This window comes from Stegostoma tigrinum, chromosome 24 (genome assembly GCF_030684315.1).
Source record: "Stegostoma tigrinum isolate sSteTig4 chromosome 24, sSteTig4.hap1, whole genome shotgun sequence".
Lineage (NCBI taxonomy): Eukaryota > Metazoa > Chordata > Chondrichthyes > Orectolobiformes > Stegostomatidae > Stegostoma > Stegostoma tigrinum.
In genome coordinates, this window is record NC_081377.1 from 43,762,689 (window position 1) to 43,774,698 (window position 12,010).

A 12,010-nucleotide genomic window follows, 5' to 3' on the forward strand; every position below is an offset into this window, starting at 1 on the left:
ATAGAACCAAGGCTTTAGTGAGGTCAGAAACTGAGTCACCCTGGCAATCCCTTCTATCACTTTGCATCTGATCGAAAGTAAAATGACAGAGCAGTAATTGTCCAGGATGGATTTGTCCTGCATGTTGCAGACAGGACATATCTGAGCCTTTTCTCATATTGTTGAGTGGATGCAATCTTGTAACTGTAGTAGATCAGCTTGGTTGGGGGCCTGGCTTATTCTGGAGGGCAAGTCTTTAGTACTACTGACAGAATTTAGTCAGGGGCCCTAGCCTTTGCATTATACATTGCTTTTAGCTGATTTTTGGTATCACATAGAATGAATCAAATTGGCTGAAGACTGGTATCTGTGATGCTGGGGATCTTAGGAAGAGACCGATATATATGAACCACTCAGCACTTCTGGATGAACATAGAACATAGAACAATACAGCGCAGAACAGGGCCTTTGGCCCTCGATGTTGCACCGACCTGTGAACTAATCTAAGCCCCTCCCCTTACACTATCCCATCATCATCCATATGCTTATCCAAGGACTGTTTAAATGCACCTAATGTGGCTGAGTTAACTACATTCCACGCCCTTATCACTCTCTGAGTGAAGATGGATGCTAAACACTTCAGCCTTCATTTTTGCACCGATTCTCTGTGCTCCTTCAACATTGAGGATGTGGATATTTGTGAATAATTGTCCACTACCATTCATGACTCAATGTGGTAGGACTGTATATCACAATCTCCTTCCATGCTTGACATGCAGGTAGTTCTGCGTTGTAGATTCACCAGATTGATACCTCATGTGTAGGTATGCTTAGCATGCCTTCCCGCACTATTCACCGAACCAGGTTACATCCATGGCTTGTTAGTAATGTTAGAGAGAGGGATAAGTCAGGCATGAGGTTACAGATTGTGGCTGAATACCATGCTGTTGCTGAAGATGGCCCACAATGCCTCAAGGATGCCCAGTCGTAATTTACTAGATCTGTTTGTAGTTTACACACTCAGTCTGATGGTGCCACACAATACAAATGAAGGTATCTTCATTGTGAAGATAGATCATCCTCTCCACAAGGACTGTGCAGTAGTGACTCCAAGTAAAGCTATCATGGACAGATGCAATTAATACAGGTAGATTGGTGAGGATGAAGTCAAGCAGATCAAGCTCCCTCACCGACTGATGTTCACCTAATGTTACAACTGCTGTTGAGACATTCATGGTGATGGATGTAGAAGTGCTTTGATAAAACTACATTCTGTGACCTTGCTGTTGTATAAATGTCGGAAAGGATTAAGATAGAGGAATGCCATTAACACCACCCTCTTTGAACACGAGATACAGATTTGTGGACCAGACAGGTTAACATCTTGAAGGAGAGAAACCTAACAACTGAACCTCCTTATGGACCCTGTAATAATGCCGATCATTACTGTAATACATCATGGGTTGCTAACATGCATTAAACTGTCAAATCCAAAAACTTCTTTGAGTTAGACCATTCACTCAGATTCACACCAACGATCATAAATCTTTGGAACCCTTTTCCTGAAAAGGTGGTGAAGCATGGTCCATGAATACTTTCAGTCAGAAGAGGATGGATTTGTGTTAAGCAACAGGGTTAAAGGTTATCAGAAGCAGGCTGGAATGGGGATTTAAGGCTACAATCAGATCAGCCACAATGAGGTCAGAGTGACTGCCTTTGACAGCAAGTCCACACATTACTGAGTGTGGCATCACTCACTAAACTGGAATCAGTGGGAATCAAGGAGAAAATTCTCTGCTACAAGTGATTGTTATAAGTCAGTCAACTCAGCTCCAGGATATGACTGCAGGAGTTCTGGGGGACAGTGTGCTAGGCCCAATCATTTTCAACAGCTTCATCAATGACCTTCCCTCCATCATAAGGTCAGAACTGCCAATGATTACTGATGACTGTACAAAGTTCGGCACCATTCGCAACTCCTCAGACACTGAAGCAGCCCATGTTCAAATGCAAACACACCTGGAAAATGTCCAAGATTGGAATGGAAACCAGCAAGTACAATTCACACCACACAAATGCCAGGCAATGAACATCTCCAATAAGAGACAATCTAACCACTGCCCCCTGACATTCAGTGGTGTTAACGTCACTGAATCCCACACTATCAACATCCTGGGAATTATCATTGACCAGAAACTCAACTGGACTTGCCACATAAACAAAATGGCTAAAACAGCAGCTCAGTAACTCACCTCCTGACATCCCAAAGCCTATCCACCATTTACAAGGCACAAGTTTGGAATGTGTTGGAATACTCCCCACTTTCCTGGATTGGTGCAGCTTCAACAACACTAAAGAACCTTCACAACGTCCAGAACAAAACAGCCCACTTGATTTTGCATCACATCCACAAACATCCAATCACTCCATTACCGACACTGAGCAGCAGCAGTGTGTATCATCTACAAGATCCTCTGCAGAGATTGCCAACCTAGATCAGTTTAGGATATCTCATTGCAGACAAATTGGACCAAAGGGTTTGTTTCCATACTGAATAACTGATTTTATACAGCACCTTCCAAATCCTTTCATAACCGTGACCACTACAATCCTGAAGGAGGAGGACAGCAGATACATGGGAACACCACCACCTTCAAGCCATTCACCATCCTGACTTGAAAATATATCATAGTTCCCTCACTGTTGCTTGTCTGTGAGACGTGAGAATAGCACCTTGTCTTTTCACTTGTAACGTGGTTTGGATGATGTGCATTATTTTGACAGCACTTGGGCAGAAATGTCTAGTTCAAATCATCTGGAGAATTTAATGAACCCATTTCATGGGGATACAGTCCTGTGCAAGCCATTGGCACCTTCACTGTAGTGTCACAGTCTTTTTAAAACTTTGAAGATGGAGCGGTTGTTAACATTCAGTATGAGGTCTGTTATTTACAACCACTTGGCAATAAACTGTTGTGCAAATGTTAATCCCTTGAGTAGCAGAAGGCAGAGTTACATGGACTAAACCGGGCAAAGATTTCACTGGAAAAATTCCTGCCCAGAGTAACGTAGATTTCTCAGAATGCTTTGTGTTCGACAAAAACAAAAAGCAACTTGGATTTCTCATGGGATTTCCTGCAACCCAAACCATAAGCACATTCTGGAAAGTACATAAATTGTACAAGCTGATCATGGTAGTGGTGATTCATAAGCATCGTTAAAACTAATAGCATAGTTACTATTTTTTAAAATCTGATACCCTTGAGCTGAAAGTTACACCACACTCCTGTTTATTGTGAAACTATGTTATGTTTCCTGTAAACTGAACATTTGGGAATGTGGTCTGAACCATGTGACTAAAATGGATGACATATTGTCAGCAGTGTCCTTTGGGAAGCAATTTCAATCGCAGGGTAATAGATGATTGTGCTGTTGAGGATCATTACAGTAGCAGTCATCTCCACAAAACCCCTGTTAAGCTTTAACGATGTACATAGTTCCTCACTGAACATCCACATTACTGAATAATTTGGACTGATTTTTGTTTTTAAATATCCAAAGAGAGTGTTTCAAGCAGTTAAGGTTTGATGAGGAGTGTTGTTTGAAAGAAGAGATGAAACAGTTTGGCATTTAGGGTGTTTGGAGAATTCCTGCTCATTCAGTACCATCACTGGAGAGTCAGACCCAAGATGCATTTTCTAGCTCTACAACAATAACAAGACATTCAAAAGGATAATCTTCAGGACCCTGCTGAGTGCAGAAGAAGCTATCGGTGTCTTGTATGAATGCTAATATCTTTCTTAAAGTGGCAATACCCTTCCTTAAGGCATAATTTATGGAATTTTAATGGAATCTCCCCTTCTGCCCTGAGGAACTGTTGATCCTCTTGAGCAGTTTTATCAAACTGTCACCCAGCTGGATCCTCCTGCTGGCAATCCTGGAGCTACTTGTCACCCCAGGTGAGAGAGAGGGAGGAATTCCTTTGATTAAAGGAAATCAGTGTTTCATTCAGGCACTGAGTATTGAGTGCTGCCCACAAGACATAACACTCCCTTCAAGTCACACCACCCCCCACCCTGACCCCCGAGAATTCCAACTCCTCTCTCACTCCCCATGTTGTTCACTATTGGCCTGGGACTCAGAGTATATGGTTGAGCCTCCTCTGTGGATCTGCTCTATCAGGGAAGGCAATGTTTGAGTGACAATGACACTGGGCTGGTAATCTTGGGACAAAAACAGAAGTTGCGGGAAAAGCTCTGGCAGCATCTGTGAAGATAAAAATCAGAGTTAACATTTCAGGTCCGGTGACGCTTCCTCAGAACTGATGGTAGCTGGGAAAATGTCGGTTTATTCTCAAAGATAGGGTGTTCAGAGTGGGTAAGGGGTAAGCCATAGAAGGGGATAGAGAATAAAGATTGAGAAGAGCAGTTGTCTTGACAAAGGAGTGGATAATGACCTGCCTAGGAGGGTGAATAGCTGTTAATGGCGACTGTTAACGACTAACAATGGTGTTGGTGTGTAATGGCAGGCTATGTGATAACAAGAGATAACAAGGTGTTCAGCTGGATGAACACAGCAGGCCAAGCAGCATGACATTTCTGATGAAGGGTCTAGGCCTGAAACGTCAGCTTTCCTGCTCCTCTGATGCTGCTTGGCCTGCTGTGTTCATCCAGCTTTACACCTAGTTATCTCAGATTCTCCAGCATCAGCAGTTCCTATTATCTATGTGATGACAAGGCCTAGTGTGTGGGGTAGGGGGCTGGGACATGGGAGAGTTTAGGTTCTAAAGTTATTGAACTCGATATTGAGTCCAGAGGGCTGTAGGTCCCCAAGCAGAAAATGAGGTGTTGTTCTTCCAGCTTGCCTTGGGCTTCGCTGGAGCAAGCTTGAGGCAAAGATGTTAGCCAGTGTATTAATGTGACAGCCAACAGAAAGCTCAGGGTCTTTATTGCAAGCAGAATGCAGATATTCTATAGAGCGGTCACCCAGTCTACGCTTCGTTTCCCCAGTGCAGAGGAGATTACACTGTGAGCAGCGAATGTGTAGATTAGATTATGGAAAATGCAGGTGAAGTGTTGCTTCACCTGGAAGGTATGCTTGGGCCCTTGGATACTGGGGAGGGAGGAGGTAAATGGGCAGGCGCTGCACCTTCGCCGGTTACAGGAGAAGGTGCCCTAGGGCTGTGGTGGTGTTGGGGGTGAAGGAGGCGTGGACTAGGATGTCCCAGGGGGAAAAGTCCCTGTGGAAGGCGCACAAGGGAGGGGAGGGGAATATGTGTCTGGTTGTGGCATCTTGCTTGGGGTAATCCAGGGACATGAGTTCAAACCTGACCATGACACCTGTAGAATTTGAATTCAATTAATAAATCTGGAATTAAAAGTCTCAGCATTCATCAATGATATCATCATTAATTGCTGCAAAAATCCATGTGGTTCACTGTTTTGCTTCAAGGAAGGAAATCTGCCATCCTTCCCTGGTCTGGCCTATATATAATTCCATGCGTACAGCAATGTGACTGACTCTCAAATGCCCTCACTTCAAGGGCAGTTAGAGAGGGCCGACAAATGCTGAACTTGACAGTGATGTCACATGCCATGAAAGAATTAAAAAACACAAGTAGGGTCCAGCTGCTCTCACTGGGTGAGATTTCTACCCCTGGGATCTAGACTACAGAGGAGGGGCTGAGTGGTCTCAGCAGTGCCTGAATGGTTTGTGATTCATCCTGCTTTCCCTGGAAGGGGCCATGTGAGCCTGTGACCAGTTCTTCACCTGGCTGACAGGATCCCCCCCCGCAAATACCTCGACATTTCAACAGAATTCCACCTACTGTTGAAAAATAATGAGATAAATGACACAATTATTATGTACAAGGAAACCACTGCAGTGTTTCACGTTAGGTTCTTCTCCTACCGCTCCTTCCTTTCAATCATAGTTCCTGCAATATTTGAACAGTAAGGGATGAAATTGTCTTATTACCTGTATCTGAAGGTGTAAGTACGAGAAACAGTCTGCATGCATCAGAGTGAAAGTAAATTGTAAATTAGCGAATCTATAGAATGTGGACATTAATGCAGAACTTGCTACAAACAATTAATCAACAAATATGGGGCATTGCAAAGCCAAATAACTATTACCTGTCACCTGTTAAATGCTCCATGAATGATGTGTGTAATACCACTAGCAGCTGCTTCAAACCGGGCTGTTGTTGTCACATTTACAGCTGCAGAGAATGCTGTGTCCCTTTCAGAAAATGATTGTAGATCCTTAATCATGTACCTGGTGTATTTTGCATACAGCAGCTGGGCAGTACAAACAAGCTTCTGTACCATTGGGTCAGGCTACTGGACTAGTAACCAGAGATCTGGAATCATGATCCCGGTACATGAGCTCAAACCTCACAACAATAGCTGTAGAATTTAATTCCAAACCTAGGATAAAACAAGTTAGTGGTGAGTGAACCAACATAGACAAACACAGAGTGCTGGAGAAGCTCTGCAGGTATGACACCGCCTGTGAGAAACAGAGTTAATGTTTCGAGTCCGATGTGACTCTTCTGCAGAGCTCTTGGTAATGTAAACTATCATCAAGATAATAAAATGTGAGGCTGGATGAACCCCACAGGCCCAGCAGCATCTCAGGAACACAAAAACTGACGTTTTGGGCCTAGACCCTTCATCAGAGAGGGGAATGGGGTGAGGGTTCTGGAATAAATAGGGAGAGAGGGAGAGGCGGACCGAAGATGGAGAGAAAAGAAGATAGGTGGAGAGGAGAGTATAGGTGGGGAGGTAGGGAGGGGATAGGTCAGTCCAGGGAAGACGGACAGGTCAAGGAGGTGGGATGAGGTTAGTAGGTAGGGGATGGAGGTGCGGCATGGGGTGGGAGGAAGGGATGGGTGAGAGGAAGAACAGGTTAGGGAGGCAGAGACAGGTTGGACTGGTTTTCGGATGCAGTGGGTGGAGGGGAAGAGCTGGGCTGGTTGTGTGGTGCAGTGGGGGGAGGGGACGAACTGGGCTGGTTTTGGGATGCGGTGGGGGAAGGGGAGATTTTGAAGCTGGTGAAGTCCACATTGATACCATTGGGCTGCAGGGTTCCCAAGCGGAATATGAGTTGCTGTTCCTGCAACCTTCGGGTGGCATCATTGTGGCACTGCAGGAGCCCATGATGGACATGTCATCTAAAGAACGGGAGGGGGAGTGGAAATGGTTTGTGACTGGGAGGTGCAGTTGTTTATTGCGAACCGAGCGGAGGTGTTCTGCAAAGCGGCCCCCAAGCCTCCGCTTGGTTTTCCCAATGTAGAGGAAGTCACACTGGGTACAGTGGATAAAGTATACCACATTGGCAGATGTGCAGGTGAACATCTGCTTAATATGGAAAGTCATCTTGGGGCCTGGGATAGAGGTGAGGAAGGAGGTGTGGGGGCAAGTGTAGCATTTCCTGCGGTTGCAGGGGAAGGTGCCAGGTGTGGTGGGGGTGGAGGGCAGTGTGGAGCGAACAAGGGAGTCACGGAGAGAGTGGTCTCTCCGGAAAGCAGACAAGGGTGGGGATGGAAAAATGTCTTGGGTGGTGGGGTCGGATTGTAGAGCTCGACAGCTCAGAAACAGACTCTTCGGTCCAACTCATCCATGCCAACCAGATATCCTAAATTAATCTAGTCCCATTTGCCAGGAATTGACCCATGTCCCTCAAAACTCTTCCTATTCACATACCCATCCAGATAGTTTTTAAATGTTGTAATTGTATCAGACTTCAGCATTTCCTCTGGCAGCTTGTTCCAGACATGCACCATCCTCTGTGCGAAAATGTAAGTTCCTTAGGTCCCTTTTAAATCTTTCTCTTCTCACCTTAAACTTATGCCCCTCTGGTTTTGGACTCACCCACCCCAGGTAAAATACCTTGACTATTTACCCTATCCATGCCCCTCATGATCTTTATAAACCTCCATAAGGCAACTCCTCGGCCTCCAACACTCCAGGGAAAATAGCCCCAGCCTATTCAGCCTCTCCTTGGAGGTCAAACCCTGGTGACATCCTTGTAAATCTTTCCCGAACCCTTTCAAGTTTCACAAAATCCTTGAACAGCGTGTGGTAAAGTAAGATGATCCAACGGGAGCTCTTCTGCTCCACCCACTCTTTTTCGTTTCTTTCTCTCTTTTTTCCTCCTTTCCTGCACTTTTTTTTCTCCTTTTGACTTGGACTTACCCAGAGAGTAATCTGGCCAACCCAAGAGGCAAATCCGAGAGCCGAGACTGGCACGAGGAAAAGAGTCCCAGAGCGGAGGGTGGTGTGAGGAATAGAGTCTCGGAGTGGAGGATGTGGAGGGCAATAGAGTCCCGGAGCGGAGGATGGTGCTGGAAATAGAGTCCTGGAGTGGAGGATGGGTAGGAGAATAGAGACCTAGGGTGGTGGATAGTGCGGGAAGTAAAGTCTCAGAGAAAACCTACCTTGGAGCAGCTGAGAGCTGGTACAGAGCAGACTGTGGGCTTGGAGCAGCACAGGGATGGTTGTTGTACAGGGTCAGGTGGAGATGGTCAGATCACATGCAGAAGCCCCTGCGCTAATCTACTGCAATGTAATGTTTATTTGTAAATTGTTTGTCTGACTGTCATGTCTATCCTTGTAACTATGTCATATTTCTAACTTATAGTGTGTATCATTTTAAAGTAATGTAACTATTTTTACTTTTAATTCCTTTTATGAATCTAAGATTTTTGCTGAGGTACCTTGTACCCAAGATGGCACCATAAGAGGTAACATTGTAGAAGTTTTTACTGACTCCTGTACTTCTGTACTTGAGTACATGTGACAATAAAGGATATTCTAATTCTATTTCCACTTCTATTGCAGTGAGCCCAGAATTGTACGCAGTATTCCACAAGTGGCCTAACCAATGTCCTGTACAGCCATTACATGACCTGCCAACTCCTATACTCAATACACTGACCAATTAAAGGCAAATGTACCAAATGCCTTCTTCACTATCCTGTCTACCTGGGACTCCACTTACAAGGAAATATGAACCTGCACTCAAGGTCTCTGTGCAGCAACATTCTCCAGGACCTTCCCATTAAATATATAAGTCCTGCCCTGATTTGTCTTTCCAAATATAAGATCTCACAGTTACCTAAATTAAACTCCATCTGCCACTCCTCAGCCCATTGACCCATCTGACCAAGATCCTGTTGTACTCTGAGGTAATCTTCTCTGTCCACTACAAACCTACTAACTATACATCCTATGTTCATATCTAAATCATTTATATAAATGATGAAAAGCAGTGGATCCAGCATTGATCCTTGTGGCACACCACTAGTCACAGGCCTCCAGTCTGAAAATCAACCTTTCACCACTACCCTCTGGCTTCTACCTTCGAGCTGGTTCTGCATCCAAATGGCTAGTTCTCCCTGCATTCCAAGTGATCTAACATTACTAACCAGTCTACGATGAGGATCTTGTCTAATGCCTTGCTCAAGTCTATATCGATCATGTCCACCAATTTGCCCTCATCAATCCTCTTCATTACTTCCTCAAAAAACTCAATCAAGTCAGTGAGACACTATTTCCCACACCTATACCTAATCAGTCCTTTCCTTTCCAAATAAACGGAAATCCTGTCCCTCAGAATTCCCTCCAATAACTTGCCCACCACTGACGTGAGGGTCCCTGGTCTATAGTTCCCTGGCTTTTCCCTACCAATTTTCTTAAATAGTGGCACCATGTGAGACAGCCTCCAGTCTCCAGCACCTCACCTGTGGCTAACGATGATGCAAATATCTCAGCAACGGGCCTGGCAATCAATTCCCTAGCTTCCCACAGAGTTTTATGGTAAACCTAATCAGGTCTCAAGGATTCATCCACCTTTATGTGTTTTAAGTCATCCAGCACCTCCTCTTCTGCACTATGGGCATTTTTCAAGATGTTGCTATTTATTTCCCCATGTTCGCTATCTTACATATCCTTTTCCATAGTAAACACTGATGTAAAATAGTTATTTCGTATCTGCCCCATCTCCTGCGGTTCCATGCGGTGGCCTTGCTGATCTTTAAGGGGGCCTATTCTCTCCTGAGTTACTCCTTTGTCCTTATTGTATTTGTAAAATACCTTGGAATTCTCCTTATCCCTATTTGACAAAGTTATCTCATGTCCCCGTTTTTCCCACCTGATTTCCCTCTTAAATATATCCCTACTGCCTTTACAGTCTTCTAGATCCCTGCTGTCAAGACCAATATATATGCCTTCTTCTTTTTCTTGACCAAAACCTTAATTTCTCTTGTCATCCAGTATTCCCTACACCTACCGTCCTTTCTCTGGACTCTCATTATCTCATTTTTGAAGGCTTCCCATTTTCTAGCCATCCGTTTACTTGCAAACATCTGCCCCCAATCAACTTTTGAAAGATTTTGCCTAATACGGTCAACATTGGCCTCTGTCCAATTTAGAACTTTAACTTTTAGATCTGGTCTATCCTTTTCCATCACCACTTTAAAACTAATAGAATTAAGGTCACTGGCCTCAAAGTGCTCTCTCTCTGACACCTCAGTCACCTGCCCTGCCTTATTTCCCAGGAGTAGGTCAGGTTTAACACTTTCTCCAGCAGGTACATCCACATACTGAATCAGAACATTTTCTTGTACACACTGAACAAATTCCCCTCCATCCAAGCCCTTAACACCATTGCAGACCCAGTCTATGTTTGGAAAGTTAAAATCCCTTACCATAACCACCCTATTATTTTTACAGATAACTGAGATCTCCTTACAAATTTATTTCTCAATTTCCTGCTGGCTATTGGGGTGAGGGGGGTGGATTCTTCAGTATAGTCCCCCCAATATGGTGATCATCCCTTTCTTATTTCTCAGTTCCACCCCTGTAACTTCCCTGAAAGTATTCCCAAGAACATCCACCCTAAGGACAGGTGTAATGTTATCCCAAATCAAAAATACTACTCTCCCTTTTCTCTTTCTTACAGCATCTATACCCTGGAACATTAAGCTGCCAGTTCTTTCCATCCCTGAGCCATGTCTCTGTAATTGCTGTGATATCCCAGTCCCATGTTCCCAATTATGGCTTGAGCTCATCTGCCTTACCTGTTAGGCATCATGCATTGAAACCATGTTTTATTTAGTTTTAGGCACAGTACACATTACTCTTCAGGATGAAATTCTGATCGGGCAAATGAACTTAGAATGAGGGAACTATGATGAATAATGTGTTAGAGCCAACTAGGGAACAGGCAATTCTGGATTTAATGGTGTATAATGAGGTAGACTTAATAAGTGAGTCTAAGGTGAAGGAACCCATGGGGGATAGAGACCATCATATGATAGAATTCACCCTGTAGCTTGAGAGGGAGAAAGTGGCATCAGATGTCACAAGATTCCAATTGCGTAAAGGCTTGATTTAGGCCAGAGTTGATTGGAAGGGGAGCCTAGCAGGGAAGACAGCAGAACAGCAATTGCAGGAGTTTCTAGGGGTAATTCGGGAGGCATAACAGAAATTCATCCCAAGGGAAGAGAAAGCATACTGAGGGGAGGATGAGGCAACCATGGCTGACAAGGGAAGTGAGGGATAGCACAAAAGCAAAATAAAAAGCACTCAATGTGGTTTAGATGGGAATCCGGAGTTTTGGGAAGCCTTCAAAACCAATAGAGGATAACTGAAAAAGCAATAAGGATGGAGAAGATGAAATATGAGGGTAAGCTAGGTGATAATAGAAAAGAAAATCGTAAAAGGTTTCTTCAGTATCTAAGGGGTAAGAAAGACCACCAAGATTGGGCATTGGACTTCTGCAAAATGAAGCTGGAGAAGTAGTAATGGGGAACAAAGAAATGGTAGAGGAACTGAAGAGATACTTTGCATCAGTCTTCATGTTGGGAGACACCAGCAACATATCAGAGCTTCAAGAGAGTCAGGGGTCAGAGGGAACTATAATGGGCATCACTACGGAGAAGGTGCTGGGGAAGCTGAAAGGTCTGAAGGTAGATAAATCACTCTGGCTGGATGGACTACACCCCAAAGTGCTGAAGGAGATAGCT